The 13,102-nt window shown below is 40.9% G+C and overlaps 1 long non-coding RNA gene across 2 annotated transcripts; it reads left to right on the plus strand.

Annotated features, from left to right (window-relative positions):
* The first annotated feature begins 411 nt into the window (after positions 1-411).
* LOC102152087 lies at positions 412-12,720 on the plus strand. Of its 2 annotated transcripts, XR_005382012.1 has the most exons (4): positions 412-510; positions 9,570-9,731; positions 10,122-10,179; positions 12,494-12,720. It is a non-coding gene; the product is annotated as an uncharacterized LOC102152087 (long non-coding RNA). The 2 variants fall into 2 exon arrangements; XR_005382011.1 differs by lacking the exon at positions 12,494-12,720 and having other exon boundaries at positions 10,122-10,503.
* Positions 12,721-13,102: the final 382 nt, after the last annotated feature.

The following is a 13,102-nucleotide window of genomic DNA, read 5'->3' on the forward strand; positions in this document are numbered from 1 at the left end:
TGCTGAGTGAAATAAGCCAGTCACAAAAGGACAAATACTAATCCTATTCATATGAAGTATCTGGAGACAGAAAGTAGAGACAGGAAGAAGAGTGGTAGTTGCCAGGGGCTGAGGGGAGGGGGGTCAGAGTGAGGAATTGCTGTTTAATGGGTACAGTTTTAATTTTATAAGATGAAAAAGTTCTGGAGATTGGTTGCACAGCAGGGTGACTATACCTAACACTCCTGAACTAGACACTTAGAAATGATTAAGGTGGTAAATTTTATGTTATGTGGGGTTTTTTATCCCCTCTCCCCCCGCCCCACCCAAATTTAGACAAATAGAAAAAAATAAAAATTAAAAAGCACTGGCCTGGTTGACTGGAAGTTCTCTGATGATGGTTTGAGGAAAAGTGATGTCACAAGTGTTTGTCTTACTATTCCAAACAGAGACACTCCGAGATGTGCCACAGAAGTCAGAAAGTCAGTGAGGTAGAACAAAGGCTTCACAAACATGTGGAAAGAATTGAAGGTGAGAATATCACTAGCACAGAATTTACGACAAACAGTCTTCGTCTCTCCCCTGGCTTTCACAGAGCTCAAAAAAGACTCTTCGCAGCTGAAGTTCCACTTGGCTCTTCCATAACTGTTACCTTGCTTCTTTGTAGTAAAATCTAGTCAGAATTCTTTTCTAATCTAATTAGGGCAAGTTTGTTCCAGAACTAAATGTAGCCCTCACAATACAGAGGGCTCTTGTTCTAGAAAAATTTTTTTCGAGGCCCGTTGAGTGGAAGTTTGCACTGATTTGTAATTTGAAAACAATCCTAGAAATGATCTTTATCAGTTCTTATCATACTGATTTTACGAAAGTATCAATGATCTGAAAGTTCTCAGGACCAACTTCATTCACAACCAGTGGCAGCTTCTAATAGAATTTTCTATGGTTCAGTCAAGGAGATTAGAAAAAGAATTCCAGGCCTGAGATTCTTTCCTTCCTTCCTCCCTCCCTTCCTCCCTCCCTCCCTCCCTCCCTCCCTCCTTCCTTCCTTCCTTCCTTCCTTCCTTCCTTCCTTCCTTCCTTCCTTCCTTGATTCTGGTCAATGTAATAAACACACAAAGGGTTGCTTTCCAAATAGAGACCAAAATATTATATTAATGGCTAGACAAATTCCCAGTGCCCTCTCAAATGCATGGCTTCTGGGACACTTTAATGGGGACACAGGTTTGACCTGTGCTCAGAGTAGGGCTTTTGCGGGAGACTGGAAAAATAGCTCCCCAAAAGCACATCTGTGCCCTGATCTCTGGAATCTGTGAATGTGACCTCATATGGTAAGAAGGCATCCTTACAGATATCATTAAATTAAGGGTAGTGCGACAGACAGATTTTCCTGGATTATCCAGGTGAGTCCTAAATGGCATCACATGCATTCTCTATATGAAGGAGGTAGAGCAAGGTTGGACAACTCGCAGAGGAGAAGGTGACCTGAAGACAGAGCAGAGAGAGATTCAAAGATGCTGGCTTTGAAATTGCAATGATGTGGCCACAAGTCAGGGAATGCTGGCTGCCACCAGAAGGTAGAAGAAGCCAGAAACAGACTCTCCATTAAGCCCCTGGAGCACAACCCCACTGACACTTTGATTATGGTCCAGTGATTCTAATTTCAGACTTCTGGCCTCCAGAACTGTGAGAGAATGATTTCAGTTATTTTGAGCCAAATTTGTGGTAATTTGTTATAATGACAAAAATGAATACATTTTTTAATTGTTACAACTAAATGAGGCCTCTATGCCATGTGCATCCATCCTTGGTGCACTGGTGTATGCACCCAGATGCATACCTCCTGTATGCATTCCCAGGAGGCCAGCTGCAAGGAGACAGGAGTGGGGTGACAGGCAAACAGAAGGCTTTTGCACTGAGGAGGAGGCAAAGAAGAGATCTGTCTTTGAGGCACACTGACCCTGCCCACTAGTAAATACAGTTCTTGAACTTCATATTTCCAATCCAGCTCCCTTGGGGAGGAAAGAGCAGGAAGGTCACAAGGGATCAAAATTGTTGCTTACAAAATGACCCATCCTTGACCCACCACCTCCCTTGTACACATTATGGAGAAAGTTTGCTTGGGGCAAAAATAGTGCTCCTCCTCTTCCCCCCATCCTCTATGTCCCCAGTGAATCTCATCTTCATTTCCCTTTCCACCCCCTCAATTTACTCTGCCTTCCTGTGGATGGCATCATCATGACACGCCCTATACACAATAGGAAAAGGTGTGACTTTTGACTCCCCTTCTTCCATCATGCCCCCATATGCAACTGGAAATTTAAGCCATTTTATGCTCCACTAAAAATGTTTGGGAAAGAATCTCCTTTTTCCATTCTCTTGTCCTCTTTCGCCTGAGACTCGCATACCTAAATCTGATCCATTGTTGCCCCAATACAACTCCTTTAGTGGCTTCCTGTTACATTTAGCATAAAGTTCTAGCTTTTTATGGTTTAAACTTGCTTTCTTTTGAGATTCAGCACCTCTCTTACTTTTACTCTGCCCTTCACTCTAAACTGAGACCATGGCCACATGGATGCTGTGTGTCCTGACCACAGAAGTGGTTTCATGGCTCTGAGTCTATTGTCCTTTCGGCTGTGCAATCTTCCATGGCTCCCCATCGGAACTGGGAGAACAAAGCCCAGCCCTCTGAGAGTGCCTCTCTTTGACACTAGAGGAGGAAACCTGACCAGAGGGCTCCTGGGAGGACAAGTTGTCCTGGACATTGCCGATCAGCATCCTTGTCATTTTCAGCAAGATTCTCAGAATTTTTTGGAACACTTGTTCCAAAAGTTTCCAGATTGCCACCTCAACTGAGTAGATTCCCACCCTTGGTATTCTTCTAGAGTGTATACATTCATTTCTTGTTTAAAGAAAATTGTTTTACTTTTTTTCTTTAATAAACTCTAGTTTATAAGATGCCAATCTTTGCACTTAATTTTTTTTTGTGGTAAATTAGAGGAAACTACTCTGATTTCACTCTGTATCCAGACCACCACCTCCTACTGCTCCTTCTGCTTCCTCCCTCCAGTTTGTGAGCTTCTGCAGGGCAGCCTTCTTAGCCTTGCCCCAGCACCAGTCACTCAGCACTTCCTTCCCCATTGGAGTGTGTACAGATGTGCAAAGACTGCCTGATGGTATAGTAGATCCCTTGGGAAATAGTGCATTTTCATATCAAAACATGTGATGTGCAGCTATTGATTAAGTACCACAACTCTGAATTGTTTGAGCATTTTCCCAGAAATTTTAAACCAGAAGTTACTGAGCTGCCTGACAGAGTCAAGTTTATTTTGTCTCCACTGCCAGAAGAAATAAGGGATCATGAGCATGTTGGGTTTTGCTATGGAGGAACATGTTGCATCTCTGCACAGGCAAATTTTAACCTTAGGCAGAAGCTGAGTTCCATTGTCCCGTTGGGAGCAATTGGCTCCCCACCTACACAGACCACATTTTTGCTTCAGATCAAGCTCCTGACCTGGGTCTAACTGTTGCATCTCGGAAAGCAAGTTCAGTTTTACCCAAAGCACTCTTCATGAGCTATGGCAACTTTTGCAGGAAAAGTTTATTTTGTGTGGTGGGATCTATAGTCAATCCCATGTATGCCCCTTGGAAGAAAGTACTCTGCATCTAGCTTTTCCTGCTTTTGATTGGTTGACATTTATCACCCACGATCTCTAGGTCAGGGATGCTCCAGTTGCAGCATCTCCTGTTAATGGATAATATAGGAACATTTGCACTATAGGCAAATATAGTGGCCATATTAATGGACAAACCAATAGAACGGAAGATTTAGGTCTTCTCTGCACTTCCTACTGGACTTACCACTTTATGCATGCTTTATCAATGTCGGAGAAGAGACAACGATACTGAACAAGACCTAGAGATCATAGTTGTAAGCTCTGAATGAGTCTGTTCCCATGAAAGGGTTTTAGCCGTCCCCTATTTGGGATCATGCTGTGCAAACAGATACCCATTGGATGGAAGAGAAGACTGCTTGCCCTCTTTATAAGGTGGAGGGGGCTGCAACCACAATAAATGGCATCAGCTGAATGTCTGCAGTGACCTTACCTCTTATAGAGAAGTCCTAGAGATCTTTCTAGCCCGCTTCATGAAAATGAGACAGCCCAGTACCTCTGAGAAAAATTGCCATGTGCCCTGAGTGCACCTTTTGGGTTCTACCCATTCTGGGTCCCTCCTAACAGAGTGAAACAATTTTTCTCTGCCCAAGCAGAACTCTCAAATGGTACCTTGATTTGTTTATGCAGAAATTCTTTGGAATTATAGTTAAATGCCCTGTCCATTCCAAGATAGTTCTTCCTCCGGCTAAGACCAATAACTGTGGAAGGAGTAGCAGCCGAGAGCCACTCCCTTTTGGAACATTTTCTGTCCACTAGCAAACCAACCTACACCTGTGCCTTGATCACACTCCTGGAACCTGGTCTTCCTTGTGGCACTTGGGTCCATTGATCTCCTGATTGTATTTTCAATGTCCTCCTCTGTCCCAAACACCTAGGATAGTGCTTCCACCCATGGAAACAGAAAGAACCCATAAAGTTCTGGGCATCAAGGGACTACTTGGCAAACAGAGCCTCATTTCCTACTCATTATGCTCAGAAATATGAGGAATGGAAGGAGCACAAAACTAATTGGAAAAAAATGGAAAAAATAAAATTAGCCATCAAAAAATAAGGGATTGAAATAACATAAGGTACAACTATGATGATGAGATAGAATTAATAGCATAGATAGAGTGGGGGGCAACACACCAAGGAAGTGGTCAAAAAAGGCAAGAAACATAGGTGGAGATTAACATGAACATAGGAGTCATTAACAAATGGAGCAACAGGTTTTGTTTTGTAAGATGAACTTTGCAACCAATTTACTCCACCAATTGATTTTATGGTTTTGTTTTGTTTTTCTTCCCCGTAGAATCATCTGGTTGTCAGATTCCTCTTTCCTCATTAAATTGCCTGGTTTACTTTAAAAATATAATGACCCCAATCTTAAAGACAGATGGGGCAAAAGAGAGAATTGTGTCCTGGAAACATATCAGAATTTTCTCAGGTTGGATGGCAGAGGGATTATCATCAGCAGAAATAGAGAGGAGAAGGTAACAAGGAACATTGATCACATCTATAAACTGATGAACCAGAGTGTTCCTTGGATCCAAAGACTCTTTACCCTGGAATTTCATCTTCATGTGAGAGTTAGGCTACCCATTGAGTCTGATTCCATAAGAAACAGAAAATAAAGGAACAGAGAGTAGACAGAGAAGGAGAATTCAGGGAACCAAGGCTTCCCAGGCTGATGGTCATCTCCTGCTTCCAACAACTGCTTCCTTCAGCAGAGGTGTTTTGCCACTGAGTATCTGGGGTCTCCCCAGTGCCATCTTGGGTCCCTTAGCAGCCTAACAAGGAAGTCATAGCAGGTACCTTCCAAGGCCAGGAAATGCCAACATTTACTGAGCCACTTTACACACAACCTACAAATCCTTACACATGAGGAAACAGAAGATGCCAGAAGTTCAGTCATTTCTCCAAGTTCTGCTAAGTGGCGAAGCTATGCTTTTAGGCCATCTGATGCTCAAGCCTGTACTGCCTCCACAAAGTCATGCTGTCTCATTCACAAGATAACATATTTCCCAACACCTTATTCAGATTGTGTGGTTGCATTAGGAAAACATGCCTAACAAATAATGCAGGGTCACATTGTGCTGAGATATCCTTTGGCTTGTACTTTGAGAGAGAACCCAGGTTTGTTGACTTTCCCCTGGATCATTTTCTGAATTTTACGGCAAACATCTTGAAGGATATTTCATGTAGACCCTATGTCTCCTTAAAAATTCATTCCAGGGATGCCTGGGTGGCTTAGTAGTTAAGCGTCTGCCTTCCGCTCAGGTCATGATCCTGGGGTCCTGGGATCGAGTCCTATATTGGGCTCCCTGCAAGGAGCCTGCTTTTCCCTATGCCTGCATTTCTGCCTCTCTCTGTGTGTCTTTCATGAATAAATAAATACAATCTTAAAAAAAGAAAATTTATTCCACAACTCTTGCTGGATATCTACTAAGATCAGTTTCCATGTGAAATGTCTAGAGATGATAAGAGCACATCCCTGCCTACTGGATGTTCAGGGTTAAGTGAAGGGGACAGTCACAAGCCCTGAACTATCTATAACCTGATGAATACAGTGATACAGGCTAAGCACCAGAGCCAAGAAAGAGGCTCATACCTTCAACAACTACTTACTGGATGCTCACTATGCCTCTCTGTTTCTCTCTTCTCTCTGTCTCTTGCATGCCCAAGTATGCTATTTCCAAAAATTGGATAGGGGGGTATAGTAGCTACCTGTTGTCTTTTCCTGTCCCCCTTTTCTCATTGTTTTGCTGGCACTATACCATTTTTCTTCTGGGGGAACTGTTATTTCTCCACTTCTTGTCCATGTGACTCTAAAGGTAGCTTGACCTACTTCCTGGAGTGGAGACATAAGTTGCTCCACAATCCTGTTCAGAGATAGGTTTGGGAATGAGCATGTGATCCAAATCAGACAAGATAAGATTATCCTAGGACATTGGGCCTATGGAGAAAGAACACTCTCTTCTGTGGTTGCTAAGCAGGTGGGGTGTACACCTGGATATGCAGGCTCCCCCAGCAGAGAGATTCAAGGAGAATGAAGATGACCTAGAGGGAAGACAAACAAAAGGCAGAGATGGATTGGACCTGGGTGGTCATTTTGCACCCTGGGCCCCATCATGTGTGAGAAGATGTGTGGACTTGTGGATGTGTGATTCTTCCAAACCTCCAGCTTAATCTTCACACCAGCTCAACAGGAAGAGCTTGAAGAGCTGTTAGTCATACAGTACTCTCTGACTTCCATCTGCTATTGTTGTTGGTAAATAACTTCTTTGGGAAGGCCATTGGAGGAAGGGTGTCTGGCAAGGTAGGATTCAGGTATGCTTGGGTCCCTGGTCATAATCTTAATCACAATATTGTCAAAAGTCATCAATATCCTCAGCAGGGGCCATGAAATCATTTCCCAGCTTGTATTCAGATAGGATTTAAGTTCTCTAAGAGCTTTGTGTCAACACCATCAATGGTTATTTGCAGGGTCATATCATTGGCTTTCTCACCCAAGAAACTGTTAATGAACTATGGCTATAAAACCTGAAAAAGTGTGAATGGAAAAACACCCAAACCTCTGTCTCCATGGTGTTCGTATACAACCAATTACTTGCAATCATTGCAAAGGACTTTAACTTGAAATAAAACACCCTTTCCATTATATCTTAAAAAGTATGGTGATAGGTGGTAGCTACACTTGAGGTGAACACAGCATAACATATAGAGAAGTTCAATCAGTATGTTTTATACCTGAAACTAATGCAATGTTGTGTCAACTCTACTCAAATTAAAAAAAAAAAAATTAAGGTACAGATACCTGGGCATCTGGGTGGCTCAGTCAGTTGAGTGTCTTGACTCTTGGAGTCTGCCCAGGTCATGATCTCAGGGTCAAGATATCCAGCCCCATGTTGGGCTCCATGCAGAGCAAAGAGTCCATTTAAGATTCTCTCCCTCTCCCTCTCCCTCTGCTCATACTCTCTCACTCTAAAATAAATAAATAATAAATCTTTAAAAAAGTAAAGTACAAATACCACAGTCAGGTCTTTCTACTAATATAAAGTGCTAATTGACCACCACCCAACTATTGAAAAGGTTAAATGAAACCTACAGTAACATATCTGATAAGAAAGTGAAGCAACAGGAACTCTCTGTCATTGCTGGTGGTAATGTGAAATGATACAGCCGCTTTGGAAATTGGCTTGGCAGTTCTTAGAAAGTTAAATATAGACCTACCATCTGATCAAGGAATCACACCCCTAGGTATTTACCTAAATGGGTTGAAAACTTATGTTCACACCAAAACCAGCACACTGAATGTGGATAGCAGTTCTATTCATAATTTCCCAAACTGGTAGCAACCAAACTGTCCTTCAGGATGTGGTTCATCCATACAATTGAATATTATTCAAAACTGTGCTGTGAAGCTACAGACATGGAGAAAACTTAAATGCATATTGCTAAGTGAAAAAGCCAGTTTGGAAATGTTACATATTGAATGAGTCCAACTATATGACACTCTGGATAAGGCAAAAGTGTAAAAACTAGAAAAAGATCAGTGGCTGCTGGAGGCTTGAGGATGAGGGGTAGGGAGGGAGGAGCAGGTTGTGCACAGATTTTCACGGCTTTAGTGAAACTATTATGTATGACAGGGTGACCCTGCATTTGTCAACAATTAGAACTGTAAAACACCAAGTGTAAACCATAATATAACCTAGAAACTTCAATCAACTTTAACAAATGGGCCACACTAATACAATGTATTAATTAATGCTAGGGGATACTATAAAGGGAGGGTTTTATGGGAACTCTCTGTACTCTGTGCTCAGGGTTCTGTTCTATAAACCTTAAACTGTTTTAAAAGTGAGGAATTAACTTAAAATGCTATTGATAACTCAATTTTTTCAATAGTTCAGAACATTGGCAAAAAGGCTTACATAAAATGCAAAACAATAATTTAGGTGTGTGATGTGATTTGAGATGTTAAATTTTGTAACAAGTAAAAAGCAATTAGATTAAAAACTATATCAGATTAGTATTTATAAATACACACGAAGTAAAATGTGCTGAAAAATAAGTTTCTCAGTTTCTGGATTTTTATGCAACTCTACCCACAATTGTAGAGAATTGGGTCAATCAGATATTAACTTTGAATATTAAAAAGAACAAAAGCGTTATGGCATAGCTAACATTTGAGTGTGAAAATCTGTATGTATGTGGCAAAAATCAATGCACACATTGATAAACATATTTTGTAAGCAAGAAACATATTTTGTAAGTAAGAAAATGAAATAAAGCATTAGTTAAGGAAGTAAGGTTATTAACTCTACACCCCATTCACATAGCATACAAAATATTAAACACTGTACAAGAGAAACTTAAACATTTATCTAAAAGTTCAAACCACAGATTATGCTTTGGTGCTACCGGCTGAAAAATGTCATTTTAAATAAAAATGACAATACATATGGATATACATTTCTAGTAAGATTTTTCAGCTGTGATGGCATAAATCCTTCTGCTGTAAATTATATCACACTTTGCTTGCAGGCTTAAAGAAATCACTGCCCTGGAAATGACTCTAGATTTAATTTTTGTATTTCTATGTGAACTCCTGAGGTGGACGTATATTTCTTCAAGAACGAGAACATTCCCCTGTGCAAGCTCTGCCTTCCCCAGGCTCTGTGCAATATTCTGTGCCCCATGGCAGGAATAATGCTTAACTATTAGCATCATAAATCTCTTGGAGGACAAGGTGTAGGTGATTTGAAAGATATATCGAGTGGAACCGAGCAAATTAGGCCTGTCTCTGTTGTTTCATCTTTATTTATTAATGGCAATAATTCTGTCCTAATCTTTTGTACAGCACTTTATCTATTATGTGGCATGTGAAGCTCTTCAAATGATCCTCATTGATGTCTTCCGTCTTCTCCTGCACAGGCAAAAGATGCAGATGGCTCTAATTCTTTTGCATGAGTCCACGAGGTCAACAGATTCTTGTGCTTCCTGCTGTTAAGATTCTGTACAGACTCGTCCTACCCTCCCCCAGATGAGAACTTCTAACTGATGAAATAAGCAGTAAACAGATCAGAGCTGATAAAAGTATGTTATTTTCAAGAGATAGAACAATTTTCAGGCATTGGGGTTGTTAACCTTAATTTTGTTGCAAGTATGAGCATGATTAAAGAAAGAACATATCAGTCAGAAAAAGTAGGCCAGTCACCACTGTAAGTAATGAAAAGTCAAGTCAGTAGAGGAATGTGGGTACTGCTCACCTAAGCTCTGTGGCCTGGGGAGGAGCCAGTTGGGTTTCCAGTTGTCTGGTCCCACTGCCCCAGGCCTAGCTTTTGAGAGGATGGATAAAGGGGAAGGGAGCTGACCCACTGGTAAGATTGTTTCCACTAAGCATTTCTCTGCCCGCCCCCCCACCCCAGTCCAATGCCATGATCACCCAGCAACTTTTTTTTTTTTTTTTTTTTTTTTTTTACCCAGGAACCTTCTGATGATGAAGCGGGTTTTCAAGTACATGTTCTAACCACAGGAAGAAATGGTTTGGTCATATACCTTTTGAATTTTAGTGTTTTTTGGATATAATTTCTTATTTTAAAAACAATTTTATCGTGGTAAATATACATATAGCCTATTATTTACAATTTTAACCATTTCCAAGTGTACAGTCCAGTGGCATTAGTTATATTCACAATTACTATCACTACTATCCATTTCTAGAACTTTCTCATCATCTCAAACGGAAACTGTCTCCTTTAAATACTAACTCCCCATTTCTTCTCCTTTTAGCCCCTGACAAGGACTACTCTTTGCTTTTCTGAATTTACCTATTCTAGATACCTAAAATAAGTGGAAAATGCAGTACTTGTCCCTTTGTCTCCTTTCATTTGGGATAATGTTTTCAATGTTCACTCATGTTGCAGCATGCATCAGAGTTTTATTCCTTTTTAAAAATATTTCTTTTAATTTATTTATTTGAGAGAGAGAAACTGAGAGAGCAAGAGGGAGGAGCAGAGGGAGAGGGAAAAGCAGACTTCCTGCTAAGCAGAGAGCCTGATTCAGGGCTCGATCCCAGGACCCTGAGATCATGGCCTGAGTCAAAGGCAGATACTTAAACAACTGGGCCATTCCGGCGCCCCTAGAGTTTTATTCCATTTTAAGGGTGGATTATATTCTACTGTTATCTATACTACATTTTGTTTATTCATCAATCTTTTGTTGGGCATTTGGGTTGTTTCCACCTTGTGAGTAATGCTGCTGTGAACATGAGTGAACATGTGTTTGAGTCCCTGGTTTTGATTTGTTTCGGTATATACTTAGAAAGGGAATTGCTGGATCATGTGGTAATTCTATATTTAACTTTTGAGCAACTGCCAACATGCCTTTCATAGTGGCTGCACCATTTTGCGTTCCCAGAAGGAAACCAATTTCTACACATCCTTACCAACACTTCTTTCCTTTTCTTTTCTTTCTTTTTTTTTTTTTTTTTTTTTTTGGAGCGGGGATAATAGCCATTCTAATGCATGTGAAGTGGCATCCAATTGTAGTCTTGACTTATATTTCAGGAATGATTCCTGATAATGAACATCTTTTCATGTGCTTATTGGCCATTTATGTATCCTCTCTGGGGAAATGCCTATTCAAGCCCTTTGCCTACTTTTTAAAATTGGGTTGAATGATATAATTTCATAATGTAAATTTGTGTAAGTTTTTTGGTTACCCAATTCCTGGGCAACCTGGTGTTGAGAAAGACTGTGTTGGTCACGTTGACTCCAGAAGCTTGGCATGGCAGTTATTTCTATTATGAATTGAAATCTCCCTGTGGCTTTGTACTTCAGTCTTCTCAGCCTGGCTAATGGGACTTTATGCCCAAGACATGGCTTTGCTCTTGATCTCCTGACAAATTATTCTGAATGTATGAGGCAGGGGTCTACACCCAGATCACTATTTATTCCTCCTTGTGGTGAAAGACACTCTCTGAGGTTTTGGGGAGACAGTCATGGTGCTCCATGTTTTCTTGGTTAAAAGCTGCACTATCCAGTACAGTAGCCACTAGCCACATATGGCTTTAAAACTAGCCTTTCAAATTAAAATGAAATTAATGAAAATTTTTTAAAAATGAAGAAATCAGTTCTATTGTCTCCCTAGCCTCCTTTCAACTACTTGGTAGCCTCATGTGGCCAGTGTCTATTGTACTGAACAATACCGATATAGAATTTTCCCCATCATCTCAGAAAGTTCTATTGCACAATAACGATCTAGAAAATACACACTTTAAAATGGGAATTGGAAACATATAAATAAAACAATAATAGTAAAAAAATGGCAGTAAAGAATAATGTTGGAACAGAATTGATATAGACACTATAACTACTAGGACAGAGTCCACTAGTATTCTCTGTTATAAAATCATTTGAAAAAATAACTAGGGGTGGTGGAAGGGGAGAAGGGCGGGGGGGTGGGAGTGAATGGGTGACGGGCACTGGGGGTTATTCTGTATGTTAGTAAATTGAACACCAATAAAAAATAAATTAAAAAAAAAAAACTTAACACTAGTGCCATGGCACAGGTTTGATGTGAGCACTGAGTGAGGATTAACAGCCTAGCACATAGTAAGCATCGTATGAGCATGTGATGAGCACAGAAACGCACTGTTGAGATCTCCTGCTTGTGGGAGTGCAGTTGAGAGCACTGTGCACACCGATGCCAAACTTTTTTGTGGACAGCACCAGCCAAAAGCAGAGTATGGCAGGGTGTTAGGGCCCTAGTGGCCTACTCCAAAATTTTTGGAACTCTGCTGCACTCCAAAACTCTTCCTTATCCAATCTGTCCTCCTTTTTTCTCTTTTTCCACAGGTGTCAAACCTACAACATGGTGTGAAGTCTGTCGCATCTCCATCTCCTCCTGTTCTTTCCCCTAAGACATCTCTTGCATGTTGAATCTTGTCTTTGCATTGGCTGCGTGGCAGACCCAAACTGAAGAAAGTGCTTGCTTCTGCGAGTATTAATTTCTATGAAATGCATCCTCATCTTTTCGCCACATGAAACTTCTGAGAAGCCTTCTTACATTAAAATGCCCACATCAGCTGAGCAACCACTGCTTCTTTCATTTCTTCTCACTCCTTATCAGTGGGAAGCTCTTCTAAGCTCCCAGCTCTGCCGGCACAAGGCTGGTAGCACATCTTTCTGGTGTCCTCCAGAGGCGACTCTAATTTGGAGCTCTTGAAAGGGATGTTGTCTCCGATGTTACATTCAGCTCTTGAAACACATTCAATATCCAGATGCTGCCCATCGGTTTTGCCATTGGGTATAGGTTACCTATTTCCAATTGCTCTATGTGAGAAGAACACCGTGTACCTTTAGCCATCAGTTTCATGGAAAAAACTGGAGATACTTTTCCTTTAGTTTTCAGAATCTTTCATCAACCTTACTGTCTTCTTTCCCAGCTTGGTCAAAACTCAAAAT

The sequence above is a fragment of the Canis lupus genome, chromosome 31 (assembly GCF_011100685.1).
Source record: "Canis lupus familiaris isolate Mischka breed German Shepherd chromosome 31, alternate assembly UU_Cfam_GSD_1.0, whole genome shotgun sequence".
Lineage (NCBI taxonomy): Eukaryota > Metazoa > Chordata > Mammalia > Carnivora > Canidae > Canis > Canis lupus.